Source organism: Phymastichus coffea, unplaced genomic scaffold (assembly GCF_024137745.1).
Source record: "Phymastichus coffea isolate CEN01 unplaced genomic scaffold, Cenicafe_Pcof_1.1 PCOF00005, whole genome shotgun sequence".
Taxonomy (NCBI): domain Eukaryota; kingdom Metazoa; phylum Arthropoda; class Insecta; order Hymenoptera; family Eulophidae; genus Phymastichus; species Phymastichus coffea.
Window position 1 is genome coordinate 3,614,836 of NW_026706816.1, and position 13,341 is coordinate 3,628,176.

The window sequence follows — 13,341 nt, forward strand, 5'->3', positions numbered from 1 at the left end:
TAGCGAGATTAATTTCAAAGAAATTAAATTGTCAGAAAAGTTGAAAGAAATATTAATAGATGCCGTGTATGAGTTTAATGATATTGATATGATTGTTGAAGAGACGTTAGATTTTCATGAAGATTATAAAGATATTGATGTTAAAATAATCGAAGATGTAGTTTAACATCACTTTCCTGATCCTGATTTTGCACCAACAAATCAGTGCACAAATGATGATGAAGAAATCACATTTGATTATAAACAAAGAGCCGTAGAATTTTGGAGGAGCGGAAAAAACAAAAACTTAAAACTAAATACTGTACAATATAGATTCAAAAAAGTTTCATCTATAAGTCAACTTAAACGTTGGGCGAAAACAATTAATAAAAATGGAACTTACGGAGAAAAAATTGCGCAAATTTGCCAATACACGTTTGATAATTTAAAAGCCGCTATTGCAGCTGGTACGATAGTGCATGATCGAGATATACGGAAATGGGCATTGCAAGCTCAAAAAATTGTTGGTCATGAAGATATAAGATTTAAGGCTTCTCAAAATTGGTTACTAAAATTTAAAAAAGCTCATAGAATAGTATCTAGAAAAATAAATAAATTTATCACCAAAATAACATTAGAAAGTAAAAAAGAACTACAAACTAACGCTGATGCTTTTGTAGCTGATGTTAAATCATGTATACCAGAAATCGGCATTGCAAACTTTTATAATTCAGATCAGAGTGGTTTCCAATTAAAAATGCACTCGGGAAGAACATTAGCAGTTGAAGGAGAAAAGCAGGTGCAATCTCCGGTACAGTCGGTTTCATCGACAACGCACAGTTATACAATTCAGCCAACTATATCAGCAACCGGAATACTTTTATCACCACTTTTTATAGTATTAAAAGAAAAAAGTGGTCAGTTCGGTCCCATAGTGGAATCTTCATTATTTAGACCAGAAAATGTGCGTGTGGAAGCATCTAAATCTGGAAAATTAACGACAAGTTAGTATATTTTTGTTTATTATAATGTAATGACATAAAAAACTTTAGAAATTTTTTTATTTTAGATCATTTTAAAATTTGGTTGAAAGAAGTTTTTTACCCAAATGTTGGACCTCAATCTGTACTTTTACTTGACTCTTGGAGTAGATATTGCGATAAAGCTGTAAGGGAAACGATGCCAACAGACAAAATTGTTAATATAAAAAAAATTCCCACAGGAACGACAGGGAACATCCAACCACTCGATGTTTATGGATTTCGTATCTGGAAAAACTTCGTTCGACGTTTATCAGATCAAGTAATTTTGATAGACTATGAAATGAATCTACATTTAAGAAATAACATAATAAAAATGCCGTCTCTTGTCCATAACCAGCTTTCTTCACCAAGATATACAAATATTTTTAAATACGCTTGGTATAAAAGCGGCTACATAGCTGAAAACCCAGCTAAAACAGATAACCCTATTAATTTTAATTTTGGAGATTCTTGCAATATACATTGCGAAGTAGAAACATGTGAAAATGTTGCTATAATACAGTGTGGTTGGTGTAAAAGATCATTATGTTTCAAACACTTTTTCGATGATTATCATTTCTGTAAGGAATTCGTTCAACGATACATTTTGATTTACCAATAATTAAAAAAAAGAAAAAGATGAAAATTATTATGAAAAATCAAAATATATGTAGTATCGCGTACGATGGCTCTTACGTAAATATATTTATGTATCTACATACGAATATAAATATATATGTATAGATCTATGAATGATAATTATACCTCGTGTTATTCTTGTGTTTATTTTTAAGAAATATTTCTCGCCATTTTGGTACTATTAAAATAAAATGTATTAAACATATTTTTATTTGTCATAAATTATGTTTGAGCTACAGATATATTTTATCAAAAAAAAAATGGGATACCCCACGTACGGTGTAGAAATCAATTATTTTAAGAAAAAGCAACTGATAAACTCAATTCTCCCAAAGTTAGGTCTATTAGCCTACATTTGGTCGGGTAAGGGTGGTTTATGGGAATTTGATGGGTTAGAGGCAGGTTGGTTAGTTGAGGTAGCTCGCTCAGGCGTAGGATTAAATTATTTCAGGAAATAACAAACGACTTAACTCGTGTTTCCCACGGTTAGGAGGTTTAGCCTGCTTGTGTTTCAGTAAGGGTGGTTTATAAGGGTGGGGGGTTAGATAGGTTAAGGGTAGGTGGTTAAGAGGTATGTGATTCAGCTTGGATAACTCACTTATGGTGTAAAATTCAATTATTTCAAGAAATAACAAACGACTAAAGTTGCTTTTCCTAGGATTAGGTGGGTTAGCCTGCATGTGGTTCGGTAAGGGTGGTTTATGGGGTTTTGGTGGGTTAGAGGCAGGTTGGTTAGTTGAGGTAGCTCGCTCATGCATAGGATTAAATTATTTAAAGAAATAACAAACGACTAAACTTGTTAATCCCACGGTTAGGTGGATTAACCTGCTGATAGTTTGACGGTGGTGGTTTCTAGGAGGTGAAACACCCCTTAAACATATTTTTTTTTAAATCCGGAAACACGTCAATTTAATTTTGGTATTTTCTCATTATCATTCCGATTTTTAAATCACTCGAACTGATTTACTATATTATGTGTCGTAAAACAGTACAAAAAATTGTGTATTTACCCCTATTAAAAAGAGGGTTGCAACCCTTCGGTATAAATGTTATGTCCTTAAAAGCGCCTTTTTATAAGAAATTTTTTAACGTTGAGTTTACTGAAAAATATTCATTTGATGCTGAGAAATATTGAAAAAACTGATTTTAGGGATTGAAAAACACGTATCTAATTTTTTTTCAAGTACTACAACATATTCCAAAATCATTTAAATCGGTGAGGTGGGATTGGGGTGGTTCACTTGCAAGCCACCAACATCAGTCTTTCTTTTATGACGAATGACCATACCTTTTTAGAAGACAAAGTTTTAATGAAACTAAAAATATATAAGCAGTCTTTTTATATTCAGTAGACTCATTCGTTGTTTGATCGATGACTTATAAACAAAATGGACTTCAAAGAGCAACCACTGAAATGGCAAGTCATAAATTTTGATAGTGTGGTGGAGATGAAAAAACGAAAAAAAAGACATGTCGAACTACTACTTGACAGTATTCGAGCAGTTTTCTGTGATCCTAGTAACTGTGGAAAAACTAATTGTTTACTAACACTAATCACACATCCTAGTGGATATTAGTGTATATTAGAAAACGTTTATGTTTATTCAAAATCCCTTAATCAACCAGAGTATAAATTTTTAAAAGATTTATTGGAATCGATTGATGGTATACAGTATCATGCATTCAGCGAGCATGAGACAATTGTTTCATCAGATAAAGCTCATTCAAATTTCATCATGATTTTTGAAGATATAGCCACTGAAAGGCAAAACAACGTGAGAACGTTCTTCTATATGGGAAGACATAAAAAAGTGGATAGTTTCTATCTCTGGCAATCATACGCTCGCATACCGTAGCATCTCATTCGAGATAATGTGAATTTCCTAGTTTTGTTTCGACAAGATGACGTGAATATTAAACATATTTACAATGATTATGTTAACTCAGATATTATTTTTGAGAAGTTTAAAGCAATTTTTTCAAAATGTTGGACAGACGATAATCATGGATTTTTAGTTATCGACAGAGATAGACGAATCAATCATGAACGGTATAAAAAGGGATTTGATTCTCTTGCTATAAAAATAGCAGAGTGAGCGAATGAAGATTATTTAACTTGTAACGGAGAATATACGACCGTTCCCGTCTGGGTAGCTCGCGGCCGTCTGCACAAATTATTTATTTGGGGATTCGGGAAGCAAAAGACGTTCCTACGACTAAACAACGCATCAAGCAAAACCACGTTAAACGTATAAATTTGAAGTCGGGATGAGGAGTGATACAGCGGCGAATAACCACAACAGCGGATTAACACACTAATCCTTTACTTGTCAACAATAGATTACAAGACGGCGATCTTACGCCTATATACTACGATTCCATCTCAGATCATGCAGAGCTCCATGCAAACCTGTCACGAAGCTACTCCAAAGTATTATTCTATTGTTCTAGGTCAAAAATAAGAATACCCGAATTTTTTTTTTTTTTAGATGCATATTTGTATCAATTATGCAATCAAAAAATGCATTGCTGAAAAGAGAAACTTGAGAAAATGTTTTGATTGTCTTTCGGTTATTCAATATTTCTTTTATTTTTCGGCAGAAAATGCATTTTTTCAAAAAAGTGCATCTTCGAAAAAAAACCGTTTATCTCAAAAAAGCCATCTTTTTTTCTCTCAAATTTTTTTTTGTAGGTTCTTTGTACCAGGACTTTCTAATCTTTGTATCCGAAACATGGTGTTTTTCCCCCAGATCGCTTAAAAAATTAAAATTAAAAAAAATTGCATTTTCGTGTCAAACGCAATAAATACATTCAGCAATGCATATTAGCGCCTATGTAAGTAAATTGGAAAACAATTATTTCGATGTAAGTATCTGCCTAATCAAGAAGACATTATTTCATTCGGTCATACGTTATTTATTTATGTATGTACTTCATAAATACAGATGATCGAGTACATAACCGAATAGACACCCCGACGTATGTAAATATTCACGTCTTTTATAAAATTCAGCGTTAGTGTAAGCTTGATTATCTTGTTGTCAACATGGCAGGTCTTTATTCTGCAAAGAGATTGAAGTGCCCACACTATTTCAATATTCACAAAAAGAATGTGTATCAGTGTAGAGGTGAAAAATTTTTAAAATTTGGTGATTATGACTATTTGCAAATAAACCTCCAAAATGATGAAATTGATGCGACTGTAAGTGTATGTAGCAATTGCTACAAACGTATTGTGAATATCCACAACTCATCAGAGCTAGATGATTACAATGAACAACAAGCAGATCAACCCGAAGAAATGCAAGTCGATGATACTGATCGTGAATTTCTACTAGATACATCGGCCTGTATTAGAGAATTAGCAATGAAATCATCTGCCAGTTAAAATATCCAGTGTCGCTCTTACGTAAAATGTATGATCTGTCAAATACTCATGTTGCAAGGTATGTTCTCAAAAAAAAGACAACTTATCTCTTCTTATTCTGAAGCAACATGCGAAAAATTACAAAAAATATACGATGTGAAAATTAAAGAGACAATAAGTGATACGAATAACTTTTCTACTGAACTACAAGAAAAATTCCAAAGCTTTTAATAACTGTTCAACGATCACTGAAAAAATAAGACTTCTGACAATTGTAGCACCTGTATTATCGAAGTTTTAAATTTTAACAATGTTTCCGCAAGTAACTGTCTATATGATAGAGAAGCAAGAAATCTTGCTTCGAACGGAGGTAATAATTAAAAAATCATTATAATACATACGTACTGAGTCCACGAAATCCATGTAAAAACTGGAATTTATAATTATTTTTAGGTCTTTTTTGCGAGCTAGATAAATACAGTGGGCATCCAATAGATGAAAGAACGAGAGATATTGTCATAGAATATTTTTTGAACGATGATTTCAATAGTTCGAGACAAAGTCCAAATAAATCAGACGTTATTATAGTAATAGACAATGATAAAAAAGTAAAAAAAGTAAAGCGGTTCTTAACTCGAAGCATGAAAAAAGTTTATGTTTTGATGAAAAAAGAAAATCCTGGAATAAAAATTAGTAAATCTAAGTTTTATTCCATGCGTCCAAAGTATGTTTTGACCAATCCATTAAATAATATATTTTTATGTACATATTGTGCTAATTATGAATTACTTTTAATTGCTTTAAAAAATTTCATCAGTCAAAATAATATCGATATTTTAACTGTACTCTCTGAAGTTCTATCTTCTGTATTGTGCTCATCACCCACGAGTCTTGCTATTTTCAAGAATGTGATTCGTGTCCTGGTGTTAAGGGTATTACCTTTGAATTGCTGGGGCTCAGTGAATCGGATACTGAAAAAGATATAACTTTCGCTGTTTGGAATCAAGGAAATTTAGAAACTCGCTCAGTATCTATTTCTACATTCAAAGAAGAGCTAGCCAATCATACAATTACAATAAGTTCACACTTACGCATCAAGGAAGTACAGCGAATAGAAATCAAAGCTGAAAAACAAAGAGTAAAGTTATATTATAATAATTTGCTGATGCACATAGACTTTGTTGAAAATTAGTCTATTATATTAAAAAATCCAGTTCAAGGAAATCATTAAGTTAATAAACAGATTGTAAATTTTACTGCAGTACGCTAAGTAGGTGACATTACAAAGAGTTATACTGTAATTAGCGAAGATTTAAAACATGATTATTCTCATGCATTGTTAGCAATACAAAAAATTCTCGAAGATATATAGTAAGCTGATGCACACAAGAAATGTACAGAAATTTGATTGAATCTATTACCTTACTATCTGATGGCGCGGCAAGTCAATTTAAAAACCGTTTTTAGCTGAATGAATTTCATTTAAAAATAAATAAAAAGTGGATATTTTCAGCTACAGGTCATGGAAAGGGTGCTGTTGATGGAATAGGTGGCTTGATAAAACATTATGCAACAGTGCATAATTTGCGTAGTTCCGAATTTGATGCTATTCAAAGTACTGGATGTTTTATTGAAAATGTAACAAAATACGCTACCTCAATAAAGCTGATTTTAATAGAAACTGCAGAAATTTGCAATTTTCGTAGTAGTCAACAAGAGCATAGAAAAATTTGCCAGAAATATGTGGGTATTTAGCGTTGTCACATGTGGAAATCTGTTGTCTCGGAAAGAGGGAGCGAATATTTTATAGCTCGAACGGCTTGGATTCAATTGAAAAAAAAAATGAAAAAAATAAAATAACCGATAAGAAGAAAAAAGAAAAACGAAATAAGATAAAAAAAATGAAAATTATAGCTAAAAAAGTGAAGCAAGTTGTTTATATATCATGTAAATTTAGTCTATTTGCACATATATGAATAAATAAAAACCAACGATTTCTTTCATTCACATGCTATTGCATTTATATTCTTCACCTACACAGTCGCTAAAATAAATTGTTGAATAATTAATTTATTGCGTTTGACACGAAAATGAATTTTTTTTATTTTAACTTTTTAATCGATCTGGAGAAAAAACAGCAAATTTCGTATTAATAGATTTGAAGGTCCTGGTACAAAAAACCTACAAAAAAAATTTAAGAGAAAAAAAGATGGCTTTTTTGAGATAACCAGTTTTTTTTCGAAAATGCACTTTTTTTGAAAAAATGCATTTTTTACCGAAAAATGCATTTATGCACATTTTTAATAATGTAGACTTAAAGAGCTTTATTTCTGCTATACGTAACATAAAAACTATTTTACCGTGCTTAATAATAAAAGAAATATGGAATAACCAAAATACAATCAAAAAATTTTACTCAAGTTTCTCTTTTTACCAATGCATTTTCCGATTGCATAATTGACGCAAATATGCATCTGAGAGAAAAATAAAAAAAATATGGGTATTCTTATTTTAGACCTAGAACAATAAAATAATACTTTGGAGTAGCTTCGTGACAGGTTTGCATGAAGCTCTGCATGATTTGAGATGGAATCGGCCGACTATAAATCAACGAATTACAAATATAAATTTATATGTAAGAGGGGGGGTCAATAAGTCTTTACAAAAAGGAGAAAAAAAAAGTTTTGCGTATGTAATTTTTTTTTTTTTTCAACATAATCTCCTTGAAGGTCGATACAATTTATTAAACGGCCTTCCAGTTTTTTTAAGCCATCAGAAAAGTATGATTTCTAAAAACCCTCAAAATAGGCATTTGTTTCGTCGATGACTTCTTCATTCGACGTGAATCGTTGTCCGTCAAGCCATTTTTTCAGGTTAGTAAATAATAAAAAGTCACTGGGAGACAAATCAGGTGAATATGATGGATGGTAAATTAATTCGAACTTTAAATTGTTAATTTTTACCATCGAAACTACACACGTGTGAACTCGAACATTGTCTTGAAGAAAGAGACTTTTTTTTGTTCAAGTGAGGACGTTTTTCTCTGCTTTTTTCTTTCAGCTAACCTAATAATAACGCATAATATTGTCCAGTGATCGTCTGATTTTTTTCCAAGTAGTCGATGTAGATGATTCCATACGCATCCCAGAAAACCGTCGCCATAATCTTGCCAGCTGACTTTACTGTCTTTGCCTTCTTTGGGGCTTGTTCTCCTGCGATAATCTATTGTTTTGACTGTTCTTTGGTTTCAGGAGTGTAGTGGTTTACCCATGTTTCGTCTACAGTTACGAGTCGACGCCAAAAGTTTTCCGGATTACGATGTATGCGTGCTAAAAGAGCCTCGGAGATGACCACGCGGGTTTCTTTGTTTTCAACAGTGAGTAAACGTGGCACCCATCTTGCTGATATCTTTTTCATCCCCACTTTGTCATGCAAAATTGAAATGATTGTACCCTTTGATACCCCTCTGGCCTCAACTAATTCTCATAGTTTTAATCTTCTATCACTTAACACCATATCGTGGATTTTGTTGACCATTTCGAGCGTACTCAACTTCTACGGGGCGTCCTGAATGATGTTCATCTTTTGTTGTTGTACGGCCGCGTTTAAATTTATTTACCCAGTTATTGACATCTTAAACACGGGGGCAGACTTGCCATGGATGGCATTTAACTCAACTGTGATATCTTTTGGTGTAAGGCCTTTCAAATGAAAATATTTTATCACCGCTCGAAACTTTGTTTTATCCTATTTTTAAATAAACCAATAACTTTTTGTTCAACCAATGCTCACAAAAATATGACTTAATGAATCGAGCTGAAACTTTGTATAATATCTAGTTAGTAGTATTGCTTGCCAAACACATCATAATTTAAGCGTGACGTGCGCCATCTCTTGGATTTTGTAAAGACTTATTGACCCCCCCTCGTATCTATCTTGTATTTATATAAATAGTGTTGTTTCCATTTATTGCAACGGTAGTCGATTCGGTTAATCGATCCGTTCGCGATTTTTTTACTCGCGTGTTAGTTCGAACGACTAAGAGAGAGAGAGGGCTCGCGAGAGTTTGATATAGGCAGTTAAGCCTCAGCTGCTTTCGCCATGGACTCGTCTAAATTTTTGCACTGTAAATCACCCTTAAAAAATTAAAATTTCCTAGGACTATTTCATTCATGCGTGAGTTACGAGAAAGCAGCAGTATTTTTGCAGCGGCAGCAGCATTTCAGTAGCAGCATATAAGAACATATTCGAGAGCGAGGCAGCACAGCTTATTAATCCGAGGAGCAGATTTCTTCGCTTCAACAATTACGGTTGATCACCGTAATTGCAGCGCAGGGTATGTATATCTTCCTTTATCGTTGCGCGACAAAATAATTTCGAAAGTATTTTGTCAATCACGATCTTAAATTTATTTGTATTCGCGCCGAGCGTTAGTTTTCGCGGCAATTTTTGAATTCTCTCTCTCTCTCTCTCTCTCTCTCTCTCTCTCTCTCACCAAATTATAATTTATAATTGTGAATCCTATCGCGTGCGTTAGTCTTTCGACCCATAAAAGACTGTAGTTTTTATTGATTAAACTTTGTTAATTTAATTCGTCGTTTACGTTATTTCGCTTCCTATTAGCTTAATCGATCTATAAAGGCTTAGGTCTTAATCCGATTTCATCTAGGGGATCAGGCGGATTAGAAATAAAGTCAGTCACACCTAAGATAGATGGAGTGTCATAAGTCAAGTGATTTAAGGTGACTTCAACTCGGTTGGAAAGAAGACACCAAAACGAAATCATCAGACGTATAGGCGAATACACGTATAACTATACGTATTTAACGGACCGGCGGTTAGCTCTGCATCGTGGGAGTTTGTGCTTAAATAAATTTCTTATTTTTGCTAGATAACCACCCAGTTACATGGCGCCCAACTGGTATGAAGATCCGTTTCGTGCGAATAGGTTTGTGCGTCGATGGTAATCGACGCACGAGAGAGAGAGAGAGATTGTGCGAGCGCTTAGAAAGGTTTGTGCGGATGGTAGCACGAGATCGTGAGTGGTACGCTCTCTGCAGGGGAAAAATGGTATCACTTCGACTTTTTTCTTATAAATTGTTAAATTTATTGTAAAAAGGGCCGAAAGCGGTAATAAATAGTAGGTCAAAGTAATTCCAGAGCATTTTGAGTAATGAGGTGTTAGCTCGTTTGAGCCATAGTTTGGTGGATAAAGTACGGAAGATCCGCACCTGTTCGACAAAGGACTCGAAGCGGATCGTCTAGCACCGGTCCTCAGTTATCCTCAGGGCTCTCCACAACCAGAGATGTTGGGAAAATTGTCCGCGGATAGAAACTGAGGTTTGCGGGCAGCAGGGCACAGAGCGTGGATACGTTTCTATCGAAGTTGGAAGATCTGCGCGTGGGCGCAGGGCTGACTGATGGCGAAGTACTTTATTCCGTATTAGAGATCCTCGAAGGTAACTCGAGGATCTGGTACGATAACAATAAGTACCAGTGGCTTAGTTATGCCGAATTCGTCGCTGACGCCCAAGAATGGTTGGGCACAAGTACGCAACAGCAACAAAGGCTGTTGCAGGAAGCACAGAACCGATTCCAGGGTGAGGACGAACTAGTGCGAGACTACGTGTCCAACCTGGTGGCTCTGGTCAATAGACTAGAACCACCCATCCCATTGGAGAGGTTATTAGACCTACTCCATGCAAACCTCCTGCCAACCATCCAAATACAGCTGCGTCGGAGCGAGATGACGTCGATACGCGAATTCAACAGGAGGGCGACCGAGGTACAGAACACCTTATCTTATGGTCGCCGTCCACGTGTATTCGCTGACCCCAACTCGACGATCTTCCCTCAGCACGCCTACCAGCCGAGCAAAAGAACGGCTGGTAGTAAATCCCAAACCGCTGCAATGGCCAGCGAAGGGAAGGGGCGTGCGAAGAAGGAAGGAGATATGGGTAATTCTTGGCTATTTCGATTGACTTGTAACCCTTAGGTTACGGATTTTTTTTTCATTTGGTACAATTGTTGTACACATAAAACTGAGATTTTTCCTAAATTTTGGAGACGATACATTAATTATATCAAAAGTTATTAACAATTAAAGAAAAATGATAAAAAATTTTCAAACGGCTATATTTTAAAAACTAATAAAGATATCGAAGTCGGATTTTTTTCAAAATACTTATAATGCCTTAAAATTTCGAAATAATTACAACAATAAACAATAAAAATTTTTTTTCGAAAGTTATTAACTTTTTGTTTAAACAATTGCTAATATCTCAAAAAGTATATTTTTTTTTTGAAAAATTCTTGCTCCTATGTATTCCTGAGGATTTTTGCTATCGAAATCATTCATAAAATTCAAGGGCCCGACATATCGGAAAGCGTAGCCCTAATCAAAAGAAGATGCCTTGGTGTGCGGTCGCTTTCGACCGTGAGTCCGCTGGAGCGCTACCGCAGCCTTACGCCGAGGCGTCTTCTTTTGATTAGGGCTACGCTTTCCGATATGTCGGGACCTTGAATTTTATGAATGATTTCGATAGCAAAAATCCTCAGGAATACGTAGAAGCAAGAATTTTTCAAAAAAAAAATATACTTTTTTGAGATATTAGCAATTGTTTAAACAAAAAGTTAATAACTTTCGAAAAAAAATTTTTATTGTTTATTGTTGTAATTATTTCGAAATTTTAAGGCATTATAAGTATTTTGAAAAAAATCCGACTTCGATATCTTTATTAGTTTTTAAAATATAGCCGTTTGAAAATTTTTTATCATTTTTCTTTAATTGTTAATAACTTTTGATATAATTAATGTATCGTCTACAAAATTTGGGAAAAATCTCAGTTTTATGTGTACAACAATTGTGCCAAATTAAAAAAAAATCCGTAACTTAAGGGTTACAAGTCAATCGAAATAGCCAAGAATTACCCATATACAGATCGGACAGGGTGCGGAGTACCCTGCCAGGAGGCCTACCGAGCAAGCGACGGTATCGGCTACGCATACTTCTACTTCTGATAAAAAGATCGAGGAACGTCTAGAGGGCATTGAGCGGATTTTACGCAAATTGGCCAAAAAAAAGTAAGACAGCCCTTCAGAACAGCGTAAAAGCCGATGGTGTTGGGGAAGGAATAATTCTCCTTCTCCCAGGTCTCCTGGCCAGCGGCGAGAAGGACAGAGGCGGAAGATCGACTTCACCAAGCCTCTCCAGTGTTCCGCTTGTGGTAAACTGGGATTTAGTCGTAAATTCTGCCCAGATTGCAACAAGGGAAACAGCAAGGAGAACGAAGAGAAGAGGTCATCTTTGCGTCTCCAGTAGATTCGACCTCTCGCTGCGGGTCATCGACGGGAAAGAGCAAGTTGTCGGCGATCCAGGGATCCAAACAGGTCCTGGTAGGGCATAAACGGAGCTCAGGACCTAGCGGTACATCGGAGCAGAAGGCGATCGAGCCCGATGCCAGCTCTCGGCAGAATAGAGGAGTGATCATCCTGGAAGGATAAGGTGGCCACATATAAGTTGTGGAGGAGGGGAAAGACTCGAGTGATGTAAGGTTCGAGCACCCCGACAACCTGAAAGGTTCGGGCCCCTCCACACAATAAGATCCCCTGCCGAAGGAATCCACGAGTACAAGCAAGCCTATCGTCGTAGCATCAGCGGAAGGGAAGAAGCCGCTGAAAAGCACGACGAATGGCGGAAAAGATGCGACTCGTGAATATGACCCAGAGGATGAGACCAGGTGGTAGTTGCGGATAGACATAGGTGACTTTTAAACTAGAGCACTCTATGATACCGCCGCCTCATCCACTATCATGGGTCAATTAGGGCTGAGATTGGCATTGGTTATGGGACTCAGATTGAATGTGACCAGGGTGAGCGATGCAAGGCTCGCTGATGGGCGCCCATGCCCCATAATTGATCACGTGTTGTTCCCCTTCAAGGTAGGGGGAATCACAAGGGAAATTAGAGTCGCCATTACGTCACTGTTCACGGATGACTGCTACGTAGGCGCGAACTTTATAAGAAAGTTCCGCGTAGTTTTGGATCCCGATGAGGATGAATTATGGCTGAAGGAGGCCCAGGTAAAAGTACCAATGGAATTGGCTGGAATTGATGGTGCGGCAGTTCTTGCACCGGTAGGACTGTGGGAGGCCACGGAGACACAGCTGGAGGAAATAAAAGACCTAGTTAGAAGATTGATTCCTGACGGAGGTCAGGCTTTAGGCTGTGCGGTGGGGTTTGAGGACGAAATAGATGTTGGAGGTGCTCGACCCATCAAACAGAAGTACTACCCAGTTTCTGATAGAGTGCGTGATGAAATGCACGTACCGGTC

The 13,341-nt window shown here is 36.0% G+C and overlaps 1 protein-coding gene across 4 annotated transcripts in view; it reads right to left on the reverse strand.

The window, feature by feature from the left end:
• The window catches only part of LOC131667620 (sorbitol dehydrogenase-like), a 918,386-nt gene that overhangs the window by 803,339 nt on the left and 101,706 nt on the right, over positions 1 to 13,341 (reverse strand). The window contains exon 1 of one of the 4 annotated variants that reach the window (XM_058941178.1): positions 6,099 to 6,115. The exons of the other annotated variants lie outside the window; for them this stretch is intronic. The gene's annotated coding sequence lies outside the window, so the exon portion shown is untranslated. Of the gene's footprint in view, positions 1 to 6,098; positions 6,116 to 13,341 lie in introns of those variants that run through there. 4 annotated transcript variants of the gene reach the window in all.